Here is a 16253-nt window from a genome sequence, read left to right as displayed (position 1 = left end):
GTGTTCTCCAGGACTGATGCATTAAACACCTGGGTCAGGAGTGGGCACCAGAGACTGGGGTTAGATTTGTACAGATCTACCGGTACCCCATCGGGTCCCGGTGCCTTTCCACCTTTACTCTGGCTTAGGGAGATAACCACCTCTGGTAGGGTAATATCCAAGGGTATCCTAATCTCAGACATCGGGATAGTAGGACCGTTAAGGTCTCCCCCGAGTGGATTAAAAATACCAGAAAAATGGGAGACCCAATTGGCTTCGCTAACCTGCGCTGATAGTTTGGGGAACTCTTCAATGGCAAGGAGAGGGCTATTAACCGTAGACCAGAACAGCCTACTGTCCCGTAGTACCGAAGCTTGGTTCAGGGCATCCCAGGCCAGTTCCCTTAGTTCCTGCTTCCTACGTACAAGATTGCTTTTATAGGTAAGCCTAAGTAATTTGACGGCCTCCCTATCTCTCGGGTGTTTTGTTAAGGCCAGCTTGAGTTCCCGTAGGGATTGAGTACATAGGCTATCAAACCAGCCCACATTTTGGTTCCTAATTCGGGCTTTAGTAGTGGTAAGGCACCTTTTTACAGCATCACCGAGTGCCACAAAATTAGTTATAATACACCCGTTAGGGGCCTCAGGATTAAGGCAACTATAAATTTCAGCAAACCCCTCTTTAATAATTCTAGCTTGCAGTTTGTCGGAGTTGTCCAATTTCCACTTTATACGGAAACCATTCTGTCTGCATGGGGTAGCATCTTCTAATACCAAATAATCACTCCTAGCACTAGGCCCCCATGCAGAAATAAGCATGGTGATTGCTTGGTGATCACTACCTCCCAAATCGGTAACGACGGGGACTGTACAGTGAGGGGTGAAATGCGTAGAAACCAGTATGTGATCAATGGCAGAGGACGAATTGGGTCCTACAAAAGTTGGAACAGGCATACCATCTACATCTAGGGCCGGGGAGTGGATCATAAGATCCAGGTTCAGCACAAGGGAATTAAAGGAGTCACCATGGGGGGAGTGTACAAAATGTGCTCTGTTTTCCCCGTTGTCTCCATCAAAACCACAGGTTCTAGAAAAGGAATGTGGGCAAGTACGAAGATTAAAATCCCCACCCCAGATGATCTCAATTGGCTTACTAACATCGTTTCGTAGGTTCTTCAAAAAAGGACACAGCTCCTCTGCCACCGATGTATCTGAAGCATTAAACAAATTGTTATAGTGGTTAACCACCACTAGGACATGGCCCTTAGGATGTTCTAGTATTAAAATTTGGGAGTGGTGTCCCACAGGGAGGTAGGAAATCACACATAGTGGAAGTTTGACTGAAGTAAAAATCACTAATCCCCCTTTAGCCCTACCCATACCTGTCCTTATAGCCTGGTTGTTATAAGACACAAACCCATTGAGTTCAATATCAGCGGTTGCCCAAGTCTCTTGAAAGCATAAAATATCAAAATCCGAGAGGATCTCTTTCCACCCCAATGAGGCTGATTGCCTGCTCCACCCTGCAACATTCCAAGTAACAAACTTCAGCCCTGGGGAGCAAATGGGGGGTTGAATGGACACTGGTACCGTGGTGATTAAAGCATTAATGACAGGTAGAGGGTCCAGCAATATTGGATAAGTCACGGGGATTATCGGGGCAATTTGGGACATTGTAAGGTCTTGGATGGGAATAGGGCTAACGTCGGGCAATACCGTAGGCACTTTATCAGAGGAAATAGTGGGGTCTACAACAGTGGGCAGTCAATCAACACCATTAAGGCCACTCAGACAATTAAAACGATTGTAATTATGGAAGGGTGTCATAGGTGGTTGAGGAACAGGTTGTGCTGGATACCCACAGAGTCTACCCCTCCGAGCAACCCTTGTCCATTTGTCCTGAACTTGATCACGATGCATTTGTACCGGAGGGAAGAAAAAAGATACGGGCAGGGTCCGGATGGTGGATTCAAATGATCTATTCGACCCCGAACAGATGTGATGAACAGTCCTTGGGTCTCTAAAACTCACCAAAATACAATCCCCAACTAATGACTTCCTGGTCTTGCCCAGCCAGGGTACCCTCCTTACCATCACAATTTCATTATTAAAATATACAGGAAGAGGTCTATTCCAGTTCAACCATTTAATTACTTGATTTTTTTGTGAGAAAAAATTCTCACCTTCCCCCATCTCCAGGGGAGGAACCCCGGCCATAACTACCATAAGATCGTTTGCTTCGGGGGGAAGGTCGGGTCTCCGAACTCTAGGGGCAGGTTTCTCCGGTAAAGGGGGTGGAATACCGTCACCATTTACAAGCCCATTGGGATTTATAACAGGGAGAGTAATACCTGCTGGTAGTAGTGGGGGAATAATAGTTTCCCTATGGCGTGGAGGAACTGGTATGGCCATGAGGGGTTGCAAAATAGGGGTGGCAGAAGTCACCACAGTTGATTCTGGAATAGCTGGGGGGGGTTGTGAGGTGGGGGGTAAGGTGGGGAGGGACATAGTCTCTGGGAGTCTTCCAAGGGTATTAACCTGCGAATTCAAACTACTTAAGGTAGCCTCAAGAATGGTTAGACGGATCTCTACTCTCTTAATACTCTCGGTGATAGGCTGCAGCAGAGATCTGAGTAAGAATTCTAGGTTCCCCTGGGGGGCAACTGGGGGCGGTAAAATAGGCAAGCTATTCATAGGGGGGGGAACAGTACCCGTATCTTCATTAGACTTACCGGGAACAGGAACAGACTTAGTAGGTTTTCCAAAATCGGTATAGGAAAGTTTGGAATTACCCTTACTTGCCCTCGACTTCCTTCTACGCTTATTAGGAGGAGGGCCGTGTAGCTCGGCCACAGTAACTAATTTGGGCTTAGCTTTCCTTAATTTAGAGGTCAGGGTAGGTTGGGATATAAGATCAATAGCCGTACAGCAGAGGCTAGGGGAGGAGCTGGGCACCGGAACCTGACTGGGACTAACAGTACATTCCCTCAGCAAAAGAGGGACTCCTTCCTGTGAAAGAGATTCCTCACTAGCAATCATCGAAGTGCCACCATCTACAATATCTACCAGGGGTCCACGTTTCAGATTCTCAATAGAGCGTCGGCGCTCAGCCCTGCGTTCGGCAAGGGTAGTATCCAAATGTCCCTCGTCCTCCGCCATGGAGCGTGGAAAATATGCATCCAGAGTTCTAATCTTAGACCCCCCCAGTTTCACTATGGATTTGTCCAGAACTGGTGAAGGCATGATAGGTGAATGGTATATGTTGGACAACAGGGCTATGTAGAAACCGGTACCAAAGAACAAAGGGACAGGAAAGTAGGCCCGGTCCGGCCTACGAGGGACTAAGAGGGTCCGCCCTTAGTCCGGGCTTTGTCCCGGGTGATGTCCCGCACACGCGTCCCGCTGACGCGTAAAGACTTCAGGAATTAAGCCAAATGAGGATAGAGGGGGCGGAGCCACGGGAAGAGGCGGCAGGTGTGCTGGCTGGTACACGCACAGCCTGCTGGCCCTCGCAGTCCCGTTCTCTTCGTGAGCAGCTCCCCTCGTGATGACAATGCCCAGCGGCGCTCCTGGCACAATGAAGAAATGCCCTACGGGGCTCCTGGCAACAGCAGCAAGCAGGGATCAAGGACTCCTCCACGAGCGGCACCCGCGGTGCGGGGGCCGTGAGGAGTTTTCAAGCAGGCAGGCAGGCAGGGGGCGGAGCCACGGGAAGAGGCGGCAGGTGTGCTGGCTGGTACACGCACAGCCTGCTGGCCCTCGCAGTCCCGTTCTCTTCGTGAGCAGCTCCCCTCGTGATGACAATGCCCAGCGGCGCTCCTGGCACAATGAAGAAATGCCCTACGGGGCTCCTGGCAACAGCAGCAAGCAGGGATCAAGGACTCCTCCACGAGCGGCACTTAGTAATGTGCTTACTTCTGGACTTCACTCCATCTGCAGCAATAACGCTCTCTCCTTGTGCACCGCTCAGTGATTTGCAGTCACATTGAGATATGTAGCTACATAATTAAGAAACATGGTATAAAGCACTGAATAATATAAAGCCTGCATAGAGGCATATATGCATACAGTATCATATGCAGGATCGCTGGTTCTACAAGTATCATATGCATGGTTGCTGTTTCAATAAATACCATATGAAATAAGCAGTTACATGGGTTGACTAAGGACATAATCCACTTATATATGTGTTGGATTTCAGTCTAAAGTCCTTCATGAATAAGAGCGATCTGTGAGGGATAGTGGTGTGTTAAGTAGAGGACTGGCAAAGAGGATAAGCTGTGCCTTAGATAAAAGATGGGAAAAGAGAGATTTGAATGAAGTGACAAAAAGGTTTCAGAAATTTGTAGCTTTGAGGCACTTTACAAGAAGGTGTTTTAATCTGGTTTGGAATTCAGGTAAGAAAAAAATAGTCTGATCTCTTTGGGTATATCATTCTCTATTCTGGGAACAAAGCCAGAGAAAGTGTGTGTTTGGATACAACATTTAGTACAACAGGGAGTTTCCGGATAAGTAGTGTTTTGACAACTGAGCACCATGGATCCACCCAAACAGTTGCATTTTATTTTAGGTAGTTTGGTATGTTGAGCTTTATGGTTTTAAAATGACATCAGATTATCTAAGGAAGCAATGGGTTTAAACAGGTAATAATGTTAGTGTTTTAGGTACCTGGGTTATATGATCAGTGTTCCTGGAGCTGGAGATGTGTTTGGCTGCCTCAAGTAGCACAGCTAGGGAGGGATAGTCTTATTGCAGGAAGACTGTTGAGAAAGGAGTGCATAAAGCAGACTAAATGTGACCAGCACATGCCTTTAGGTAATGGATAAGAGAGGCTTAGTAGCATTAATCAGTTTGAGATGGAAGTGATCATTCTTAGCGATTACTTTCATATGTACAAGCTTATTCAGAGTGTCATACAGAGGGAAGCTTAGTAAATGATCTCAGGGCACAGACCAGCATTTAGGAGATTGTCACACCAGTCACGAGGGCTTTGTTAAATGGCACTAGAGATTTTGTACGTGCTTGACCAGAATGGAGCACCTTTGCCATCCTCCGCATAACTACAGCGAAGGCGGTGCTTTCTTCTATGGCAGAACTGGGAGGAGAAACAAGATCTGTGTCTGGAGAAATTTCCAGACCTCATCCTATTCGGGAACAAAATCATCTCCCTCATCAAAACTGCCATTATCTGAGTCAGTGCCAAAAATGTGCAAAGTCTGACCCTTCCCAAGTTGTAAGGGCAAAGTATCATAATCAGAAGTGTTGCCGACTGGCGGCCTCAGTCAAGGTCAAGGTGGAATCTGGACGGAGTAGGAGAGCACAATAGGTTGCAAATCCCCATCTGGTTTCAGTGGTGTTGGCACCAATTGATGTGAATGAAACTTGTGCAGTGCTTGGTGCCAGAACCAAAGTCAGCACCAAAGTAGTGAGGGTTTGAGGGATCCAGACTCTGTAGATAGTGGACTCACTTGCAAAAGTCAGAACTGCAGGCCCTTGGATCTTTGGAGTGCGAAGGTGCATGAGATGGGACTGGTAAAGTTCCAAAATGTGCAGAAGGGTCTTCCTAAAGGCCTCCACTTGCTCCAACATCAGAACCCACAGAGCTCCATGAAGCTGCCTGCCTGTGGGCAGGCGTACTGCTTTCAACTTTCTGGACCCAGTCTGATGACTGGGGAATATTCACAAGGAGAGGCATCTGCTGTGAGAAATATCCATCAGAATCCTTGTTCTACAAGTATATGTCCCACTGGCTAACAACCATTGAACTGCACCACCTTCTTCTCCTTGTTTATCCAAGCCAGTGTTACATCTGGCTGGAGAGTGGATATGAATATTCCCACTCTCTTAAAAACCAGGACAATTTCCTTTGCTTTCCTAAGCAACTAAAAATCTGGCTGCTTTCAGCACCCTTATAGTTATTACTATTCCTGTAGAACAAATAGTGCGGTTCTAAGGTCGAAGGTTGTAGAATTCAGGCAGCACCAAGACACATGTGGGTAATCACACACTTTAGAACATTTTAAACCAAATCAAATCATGCTGATCCCTCACAATGCCTTGGGCAAATAATTTCATGCATGGTGGAAAATGTCTTTACATCAAATGAAAACAGTTGTACAACTGAATAAGACTCTACATGGCCTGAGCTTATGGTTGATCCTCCCAAATCTGCAAGTATAAGTGAAAAATTAAATTTGTGTTCCAAACAGAGTTTTTCTTAATCTCTCACTTTAGCACTCCCCAAGCAAGTGCAGCGGTACACATTACGAATTTAATAATCTGAAGGAGAACCACCTCCAATACAAGTATCACTGATCCCTTGAACACTACCCATCTGTATCATCCTGCACATTAATCGAGCCAGAGAGCAGGTGTATTTTGTGAGAGTTGTAGCCTTGTGCGGGTGGATGTGTGCTTGTGAGAGGTATGTCCTAACAAAAGGAAATGTATTCTTATGAAAGGGATCACTGACTAAATATCGAGGGACAAAATATAGACTACCCAAAATATAGATTCCAAAATATCGACAGACAAAATATCGAATTCCTATCTACAAACAGGTAAGTACCAAAATATCGACCCCAAAATATCGTTTATATATATATATATACAGTATAAAAATATAGAATTTCTTAAAATTCATGTAAAATTAAAAAAATATTAAAAATAAATAGCTAAAATATACTTAAAAATACTTAAATTACCTTAAAATTATTAAATAACTAATTTAACTTTAAAAAAAATAAAAATACAATCATATCTGTTAAAACATATATATATATTAACATGATAGTAATAAAAAATACACAATATTATTACCGTAGGATAGCGGAGGTGTAAAAAATACTATTCCTACTCCTGGAAGTGCAACAGTAGGGAAAGCGTTGGATAGCGTAGGGGTAAAAATGACTATTCCCACTCCAACAAGTGCAACAGTAGGGAAAGCGTTGGATAGCGTGGGGTAAAAATTACTATTCCCACTCCAAAGAGTGCAACAGTAGGGAAAGCGTTGGATAGCGTAGGGGTAATAATTACTATTCCCACTCCAGAGAGTGCAACAGTAGGGAAAGCGTTGTATAGTGTAGGGGTAGGGAAAGCGTTGGATAGCGTAGGGGTAAACATTACTATTCCCACTCCAGAGAGTGCAACAGTAGGGAAAGCGTTGGATAGCGCAGGGGTAAAAATTACTATTCCCACTCCAGAGAGTGCAACAGTAGGGAAAACGTTGGATAGCGTAGGGGTAAAAATTACTATTCCCACTCCAGAGAGTGCAACAGTAGAGAAAGCGTTGGATAGCGCAGGGGTAAATATTACTATTCCCACTCCAGAGAGTGCAACAGTAGGGAAAAATATTGTACATTTTTTATTAATAACTTAAATTAATTATATCTTAATTTTAAGGTTATTTGAGTATTTTTAAGTATGTTTTAGTTAATTATATTTATTATTTCATTAATTTTAAATTACTTTTAAGACATTTAAAAAAATTCGATATTTTGACTGACTATATTTTTTACAGACTATATTTTGGATTCAATATTTTTGTACTTACCTGTTTGTAGATAGGAATTCGATATTTTGGCATTCTATATTTTGGTGACTATATTTTGTTAAGTCTATATTTTGTCATTCTATATTATGTCAGTGATCCGGCAGTAATACTGCAAAATGTTGCACTACCCGGCTCCACCTCTGTAGTGTATCTAGTACAATATTAAGGAAAGAAAAATATCCTTTCTGGTTATTCAAGAACTGTTAGCCCTTACACATGCTCTTTCAAATTGGCAATTTCCTATCTCACAAGCAGGCCATGATGTGTACTGTTCTTTTGTAATGTACTATAGCTTCAAGAATTTTAAAGGGCCACTGTGCTTGTGCATCACTCTACACGCCTGCTTCCTACTGTCCAGACTCCTAAGGTCATAACGTCCAACATATAGCAGTTGAACTAGTTTTGTGCCAAGTCACAAGCGATGTGCCCTGGTACGCACTATTGGAGTGGTTACTTGTATGTTGTGAAAGCAGGAGATCAAGGACACACCATACACAAATCTCAATGAGGGTGATGTGTCATTACTCTGCCATCTAGGCTCTTCCTTCTTCAGAAGTGAAGGGAACACATTTACCAGAACGGAGGTGCCAGTAGGAGACTGAATGTGCATGGCCAGGGTTCAAGGATGTGGAGTTGACAGATGACCTAATGTCTACTAGAAGTGCTGTGCAGGGTTTCTTGTCAGGACTGAGTTCCTCATACATGATCACAGGTTATGCCACATCCACACTATTTGCAGCCAACAAATTAGGAGAAATATGAGACCCTGGTTAAAATCCTGGAAATAAAGCTTTTAACGTAGATAAACCTTTCCGAATGAAGTAAGGTACAGCTCAAACAGCCATCTGTGTAGAAAACTGATTCTTTGCAAACAACATCTGAACCTGACTAACCCTCCTGGCTGATATTGTAAAAAAGATGGTGCAAATTAAATGAAGACATAGCCTCTAATGGTCAATGCAAACTACAGGGCAGAACAACAGCGCATTTTCAAAAACAGCTAGATGCCTCATTACCAAGGCAATGATTGCCCTGAAGACTTAAGAAAAACAGCTATGGCCAAAAGGTAATGTTTACAGGAATTCACTTTTATTCCTAAAGTTTACACAAAGTGAGACAATACACATCTAACTGAAGAAGCCAAGTACATGGAGATCCTACTCTAAGCTCAGTAACAAAACAGAAACCACTTGGCCCAATATATTTAATAGATCTTTCCAGCAGCGCCAATGCTTTCCAGACAGGACTGACAGGCTTTGATGTGAGAGTAAAGTATTTTTGTGGGAACAAGATCTTTAACTTCATTAATGAAAGGCAAGGATACATGACCAACCCTTTCTTTTAGCATAGGAGATCAAGCTCTTGTGGGAGTCTAGCACTACTAAAAAGTTAGTGGACTAAAAAGTATGAAGACAAGACAAAGGTTGAAAAATCAAAGTCTACGGTATTAAACCTCTTCAGGGTCCTTTGTAACACTGGAAAAGGACAACATGCATAAAAGGATGTTACTGTCAAAATCCATGAAAACAAAGCGCCTCATCTGAAAAAAACTACAAAATCCTCAATATCTAATCAGAAATCTACAGATTTAATGCCTACTCCAGTAAGAAATACAGAAGGCTTCGGAATTTGTTTGAACACATAATATCCACCACAGATTAACTACCACCACACACATATTATTAAGAATGTCCCAATCCCATATCTGTATGGCTACTCTGCATGCAAAGGGGCAGGGACTGAGCGCATTATATTTTTTTGTGATATATTTGGTTGTGCAATTGTCCTGAAATCTGAGTTATACAATGTCTTGCTTTCCAGTGATGAACGCCACTGAGTCTGAAGATGACTGGCTCTTCAACTGCAGCCGGTAGACCGTAGAAATTTGGGGCCCGATGTAGGTAATTGTGAATTACTGAATTTTACCGATTCGGTATTAAGAAATCGGTATTTCACATGTAGGTAAATATTCGGTAAAAAATACTGAATTGGTAATATAACTTATTACCGAATCGGTAATTCAGATTCAGTAATAAGGAATACCTACCTATTCATTCCTATGGGCTTGGAGGCCCATAGGAATGAAGGTGAAGTCATTCAGTATTACCGATTCGGTATCACCGAATTGGTAATACCGGGAGGTATTTCAAGGGTGCCAGGGTGTCCAAAGGACACCCTGTGCACCCCTGAAATGTGCATGTGTGCACATGTGACGCACATCCATGCCCTAAGGGCATGGATGTGTGCCACATGGCACTTTAAAAAAAGGAAAAATTTGCTTTTTTAAAGGAAATCCGTAATTACCACCAACTTGTAGTTGGTGGTAATTACCAAACTATTCAGGCCAAAAGCACTCTTTAAAGTGCTTCCTATATTGCATTTGAGGAATTGGTAGTACCGATTACTTAAATGCAAGAGCAATAAGGAATCGGTATTAAGGAATCAGTATTTACCGATTCCTTATTTACCGATTCCTTACCTACATCACACATGGCTAAATACCGGTCGGTAACAGTGAAATTTACCGAATTCCACCGTTACCAACCGGTATTTAGCCACCTACATCTGGCCCCTATTTGTCTGTTTTTTAAAAGTGATTATGTGTTAGGGCCGACCAATTAAAACCTATTAAATATTCAGGATGAAAGTATAGAAAAGGGTGCTTGCTATATTAAGTGCGGTCTTGGTCAGCTAATACAAAAAGATCTATAAAGAGACAAATTGTTAAAACAACGTGCAAGAGATTATTCAGAAAAAAACATTAACGAGACATTAGTGTGCAAGATTTTTCAATGAGTGATGTAGAAGACTAACCACTCACTGTCTCCATTGTGATAAAGATAAAACATAATTCTTAAAATGGTATGAAACACAGCATTACATTAACAAGGAAAACAACATGTAATGACTGTAAATTAATTGTATGTATTTATTCAAAATATATATAAAAAAAATAAAGAGGCTACAGCACTATTAAATTAAAACTGTAATTAGTTTAAATATATCACATTAAAAATATATTTTTCTGAAGTTTAAAATAAATGTCCACTTAAAGTAACAAATAGATGTTTTATGCATTAATAATTTTTAAAAGTGAATTTAATTATATTTTGACAAAAACTAATGTTACATTATTTATGCATTCGAAAAAGGTTGTTAAAATATTTTAAAATAAAATTAAGTGATAAATATGTTTTAGACTAACAATTGTAACCCTAAATTAGATGTATTTATATTTTTACCTATTTAAAATAATAATTAAATTTAACATAACATTATTTTCTATGGGGTTTTATTTTAAGTTCCTACTTCCACCATTTTCTAAGGAGGGGTGTTAAAGTACCAGTGGTTGGCCATGTGTTGTACTGGACTTACTGCTGTTTTATTTTGGCAGGGGTTGGGGGATAGGCCCAAAAGACCGGAACCAAGTAGGGCCCTTATATATATAGTTTAAACAATGAAGTACTTGGTATCCTTGTCACTCCTGATTATTACTCTTAAACAGACCACACTATATTCCTTTAGTGATAGGGTTATTTTTAACCTGTTTATTTTCAAATCTTATCTTTTTTCGAATGTAAAGGACTTTAACCTTCACAAAGGAACACAAAAGGTTTTCAACACATATATCACAATTATCACATATCAATACAAACAAACAATAAATAATGAATTTTCATCAATCAATGAGGCTGTTATGATACTTCATTATATCAACATATAAACAAACCAATGTAGAACAATTATTCAAATCTTTTTGTTCAAATATAGAAAAGAAACGATTTTTCTTGGATTTCTACTCTTATAGAGCATAGATTCTATTTCTAGAACTTGATGCTTTATTTCGTCCAGCTAGATCAATAGCTGCTAGCCGACGCGTTTCGAGCCTCTCTGATGTATCTGTGGGCTCTCATCAGGGCATCTCAATCTCCCACATTGGCTTTTGTCTATGAACAAAAAATTAAAACACCTGTCACTCATAAGTGCTATCGCCTTAAGCTCAATCAGCTTTTACCTTTGGCATTTCTTCATACATACCTGCCAATATGGCGAGAAACTTTTGAATCCTCCTTTCTTTCTAATTATAAATGATGGGCGTACACACTCTATTCGATTTTCACATCTGTAATCCTCCTAAAAATCTTCTATGCAAAATGCCATAGCGTGGCCACTTATGGCGCAGGAGTCTGGGGCCACGGTCCAATTGATCCCATCCAAGTAGTGGAGAACGGGTTCGCTAAATACCTGTTGGCCCTTCCACAAAGCGCTCCGAACTTTGCTGCCCACAACGAGCTTGGAATGGAATATATTACAGACTATATACGTGTCCAACCACTTCTTTTATGGCAACGTATATGGTCAAAACCAGAATGTCACCTGACACGCTCGCTGATTGAGGACTGTATGGCCCTAACAAACTGGCGTAGGATTTCCTGGCTAGCATATGTGGAGAACTTTTTCAAAGATTTAGGTCGTAGCTCATATTTTGACGACCCACCCAGTGTGGAGGATATGTCTAGAAAAGATCTAAAGAAAATAAGCATGGACCACTTGAGAGAACTTCGTAGCTCAACTGAGATTCAAAAGCCTTCTAATCTCCAAATTCAAGCAATTCAACCCGTCAAGCTCATACAACCCTACCTGTCATATTATTTGTCTAATTATGAAAAATATCTTTTGACAAGATTCCGTTTTAATACCTTTTTTCGACTGGTTTCCTTTCCTCGAACACAGCATTGGTCGAAAGACATTACGAACTGCCCATGTGACGGAGTATCGACCCAATCAACCCTACACATTATCTTTTTCTGTTTATATTACAAGGCACCACGAAAAACTTGGATTCTTCCACTGCTCCAATCATCTGGCAACAGGTCCTGTCATGTAGCCTATCTTTCTTTACAACTTTTGAACTCAACTCATTCTGCAAAATGCATAGCCACATTCCTAAAAACTACTATCAAAATACGAGAAGCGCTTGTTTGATATTATGTCCTTTTGTGTAATTACACCTATTTTATTTTTTCCTGTTATGTAAATTAATTTTATTTCTACTGTTTTTATCTGTACTTTTTATGGTTGCAATCAAGTGGTAACCGAATAAAAGAAATAAAACGAAACATCTGTAATCAGTAAAATTCGTACTTAGAAAAGGGGATAATATTACAACTTCAGTTATCCCTTCTTATCATGGTTGGTGAACATACCTGAATTCTTTTTAGAGAGTCGAAATTTTCGGTGTCCAGTTCTGTTTAAAAAAAACAAAAAAGGACCGACCCTGATAAGTGTCAACTTTTACCTGACTGCAAGTTAAGTGATTCGAAAGGGGGGGGAATTCGTCCTACCTGTAGGCGTTCGTATTTATGTTTACGCCTGTTTCATTTTCAAACTGCCACAACCTTCGTATCGGTCCCGTTTCCTGAAACGGCAAAAATACCGTTCAGTCTTGCCTGATTAGCACACAGTTAACTCGTACTTGTGATTATGTTACCGCAGGCTTCGCTTACCTTTGCCGGTTAGATAATTCGATCTCTGCTCTTTTCTCATTCAACCTGGTGCGCGCTTTGGAAACAAGCGTCGCACGCGTGTATGCGCCAAACATATAATCGAGCGTTGCTGGGACTTGTAGTTAATTGTCCCACCACGTGACAGCACCTTCTTTTTCAAGAAATTCGCGGTGGCTGCTGGTAGTTATGCTTTACCACTACGAGGGGGAAAAATCTTTTTATACCTCAAAGAACTGGCGTTGTTAAGGATTACGGTAGAGCAATCAATTATATTGACATATTCGAAAGACCGAACACGAAGTGGTGTATGTGACAATACTTTGAAATTATTTCAGTGAGTAGCCCAACATTATAGAGGACAGTCAAACTGCATGGATACTCAAACGAATTTTTAAATTCTTGAAATTTCTGTCATCTCGTTGAACCCTGTTTGCGCACTGTTGAACCTCATGATTAAATAGGCTTCTTTTTTCAACAACAGCGATTCCACATCAGCCACTCTTTTGGATGCATTTAAGACCATTAACACGGTCCATTTAAGGTCCTTTTCAGAGTGTCCCACACTCACAAAATGCTCGACTTATTTTGGCAGCCATAACTTACACTTGTGAAATTGGCTACACACCATTTTTCATGGGATACGATGATGGCAGTCTATACTTTTGAGTAATTTTCCCTCGAAATTTGTGAATAGCCAAAAGTAGTAAAGTTACTTATATGTGTAAATTACTTGTGTAAATGACTCACAGGTGTAAGTTACTATTGCCCCATAGTGGTTTAAATTTAGATTACTGAGGCAAACTGTGTCTGACCACTTCCCCAGCCGAGCATCAAGCATAATGTTTTGATTAAAAGGATATGTATTTGTCAAAAGATTTTGAGGAGTTGAGATTACCCAAAAAAACAGGGTTCAACAAAAACTAGAAAACGGGTCTCGAAGGAAGATCTTTAGTGGATTGGCTCAGAAGTCTTTCAGTGGAACTTAAAGCAACCTTGGAGTTACTGGTCGCGTGTCTTCCTGTTCCAATTTTGTAGGTTAATCAGGAGAATAAGAGATTGTCTATGTTGGTAAAGATTTTGTGCATGTTTAACTTCTCCCTTTTGGTCTTATTTCAGCTGTGAGGACTCCTAACAAGGTTTTACATTGAGAAAGTGTATAGCACTAATGAAAGATACCTTAAGTTAAGAGGCACGTTTGTTTGTTTCATCCTGTAGTTAGCAGTCAAGGGGTGGGACCATATGTGTTATAATAGATGAGCAGTAAACTGGGTGTCTGTGATGCATTATTGTGATGTTTTGATTACTGCTTCCAATAAAATGTGGTCTTTATCTACATAACCATTTAAGAAATCTTTAAACGAAGCGGAGTGCTTTCACAAGCTTTACACAGTCATGGTCTTTTCATTGCAAGTGATGCCTCGGACAACACTCAGTGAAGGATGGTTCAGGTGCACTTACTGTACTTTTACTGTGTCTTTCATAGGACATCATTACTCTGCACACCGCTTCCAAGTCACTCAACAAGTCACTCAACATATGCAATATGTGCCACACACTGTGGCAGTAAAAAGGACCTCAGTCATAGGGGACTTCACAGATTTTACACTGAGACGTATGCCTTGTCTTCTCCCGGGCCCAGGTAAGTAAGGAGTAGTTTCTGTCCTGTAACTCCAGTTCTGTAGTAGGGGTATCTCTGTTATAGTCATAATCTAGTGAATAGTCCCGCCCATGTGCGTGGACCCCGGAGCAATCAAAAATAATCTCTTACAGTGTCAAAAAATGCAGAAATGCATAGGCACTTAAGAGAGAATTTAAAGACAGATAATGCAGCCTAAAAAGGCTACACTGTCCAGTACTTCAACTAGACATTCCACCATAAAATCCACAAAACAGCAAAAGCCTGTACAGATTTTCCTTGCTTCACCAGCAAAATCCCTCAGGAATGATAGAGAGAAGAACCTGGACAGACAAGCCCCATAGGCTGCCATTATGTGGCTCAGAACAGGATACTGTGCCTTTAAGAGAACTTTCCAGAACATCACAGTATCCCAGAATGCCCTGCAGGTCCCAGTTACTTTCAGTTCTTTTTGAAGGCGTAACACGCCAGACCTGTAGCATTCCGTACATAAACATCTCTCTCCACCGGGGAGGAAGGAGGGCGCTTATGACTATAACAGAGATACCCCTACTACAGAACTGGAGTTACAGGACAGAAACTACTCCTTCTGTAGAAGGGGATCTCTGTGTATAGTCATAATCTAGTGAATAGAATGGCAAGCCCATCCCCACACCAAGCGGCGGTGGAGAATAAAAATTACGCCACTATTGTGCGAACAGATTCCGCAGCGAAGCCTGCCCAACCTGAGCGTCTGCCCTGGCATCAGTGTCCAGGCAGTAATGCTTAGCAAAGGTATGGACCGACTTCCAAGTGGCCGCCTTGCAGATTTCTGCAATGGGAACATTACGGAGCAATGCTGTCGTGGCAGCTTTGCCCCTGGTGGAATGAGCCTTAGGTTTGCCCCCTAAGGTCTTATTAGCTTTGTAGTAACACAATTGTATGCAGGACACAATCCACCTAGAGATGGACTGTTTAGAGGTAGCAAGACCTGTCCTGACCGATCCATAGTTGATGAACAATTGGTCTGACCTACGAGTATCTTTGGTTTTATCCAGATAAAATTTCAGCACCCTCCTAACATCCAGGGAATGCAAAGACTTTTCCGCTGGAGAGGAAGGGTTCTGAAAGAACGTAGGCAAAGTTATAGTCTGGTTGATATGAAAATCAGAAACAACCTTGGGAAGAAACTTAGGGTGAGTACGCATAACAACCTTAGCAGCATGAAATACAGTATAAGGTTCTTGGCAACACAATGCCTGAATTTCACTCACCCTGCGGGCCGATGTAATGGCCACGAGGAACGCCGCCTTCCAGGACAGGTGCTGCAACGAAGCCTTATGAATAGGCTCAAAAGGCTCCTTCATCAATCTGGACAGCACCACATTCAAGTCCCACGAAGGCGAAGGAAGCCTGACAGGAGGGAACACTTTCTTCAAGCCTTCCAAAAAATCTTTGATCACAGGGATCTGGAAGAAGGAAGTCTGTGAAGGGCATTTCCTGTAGGCAGTCAAAGCAGCCAGATGAACCTTAATGGAATGAACATTAAGGCCAGACTGCGCCAGATGCAGCAGGTATGGAAGGATGACATCCTCCTTGCA

The 16253-nt window shown here is 41.7% G+C and overlaps 1 protein-coding gene and 1 long non-coding RNA gene across 3 annotated transcripts in view; one reads left to right on the top strand and one right to left on the bottom strand.

Moving 5' to 3' along the window:
- Nucleotides 1-16253, bottom strand: part of LOC144785945 (uncharacterized) — a 352963-nt gene that overhangs the window by 134599 nt on the left and 202111 nt on the right. Inside the window, exons 3-4 of one of the 2 annotated variants that reach the window (XR_013602061.1) lie at nt 12876-12949; nt 12738-12778 (exon numbers count right to left, since the gene is read on the bottom strand). The exons of the other annotated variant lie outside the window; for it this stretch is intronic. This is a non-coding gene — a long non-coding RNA (uncharacterized LOC144785945). The remainder of the gene's footprint in view (nt 1-12737; nt 12779-12875; nt 12950-16253) is intronic. 2 annotated transcript variants of the gene reach the window in all.
- The window catches only part of SLC5A11 (solute carrier family 5 member 11), a 230172-nt gene that overhangs the window by 37743 nt on the left and 176176 nt on the right, over nt 1-16253 (top strand). The window lies entirely within an intron of this gene.

The sequence above is a fragment of the Lissotriton helveticus genome, chromosome 10 (assembly GCF_964261635.1).
Source record: "Lissotriton helveticus chromosome 10, aLisHel1.1, whole genome shotgun sequence".
NCBI lineage: Eukaryota > Metazoa > Chordata > Amphibia > Caudata > Salamandridae > Lissotriton > Lissotriton helveticus.
This window is presented reverse-complemented; position numbering and strand designations above follow the sequence as displayed.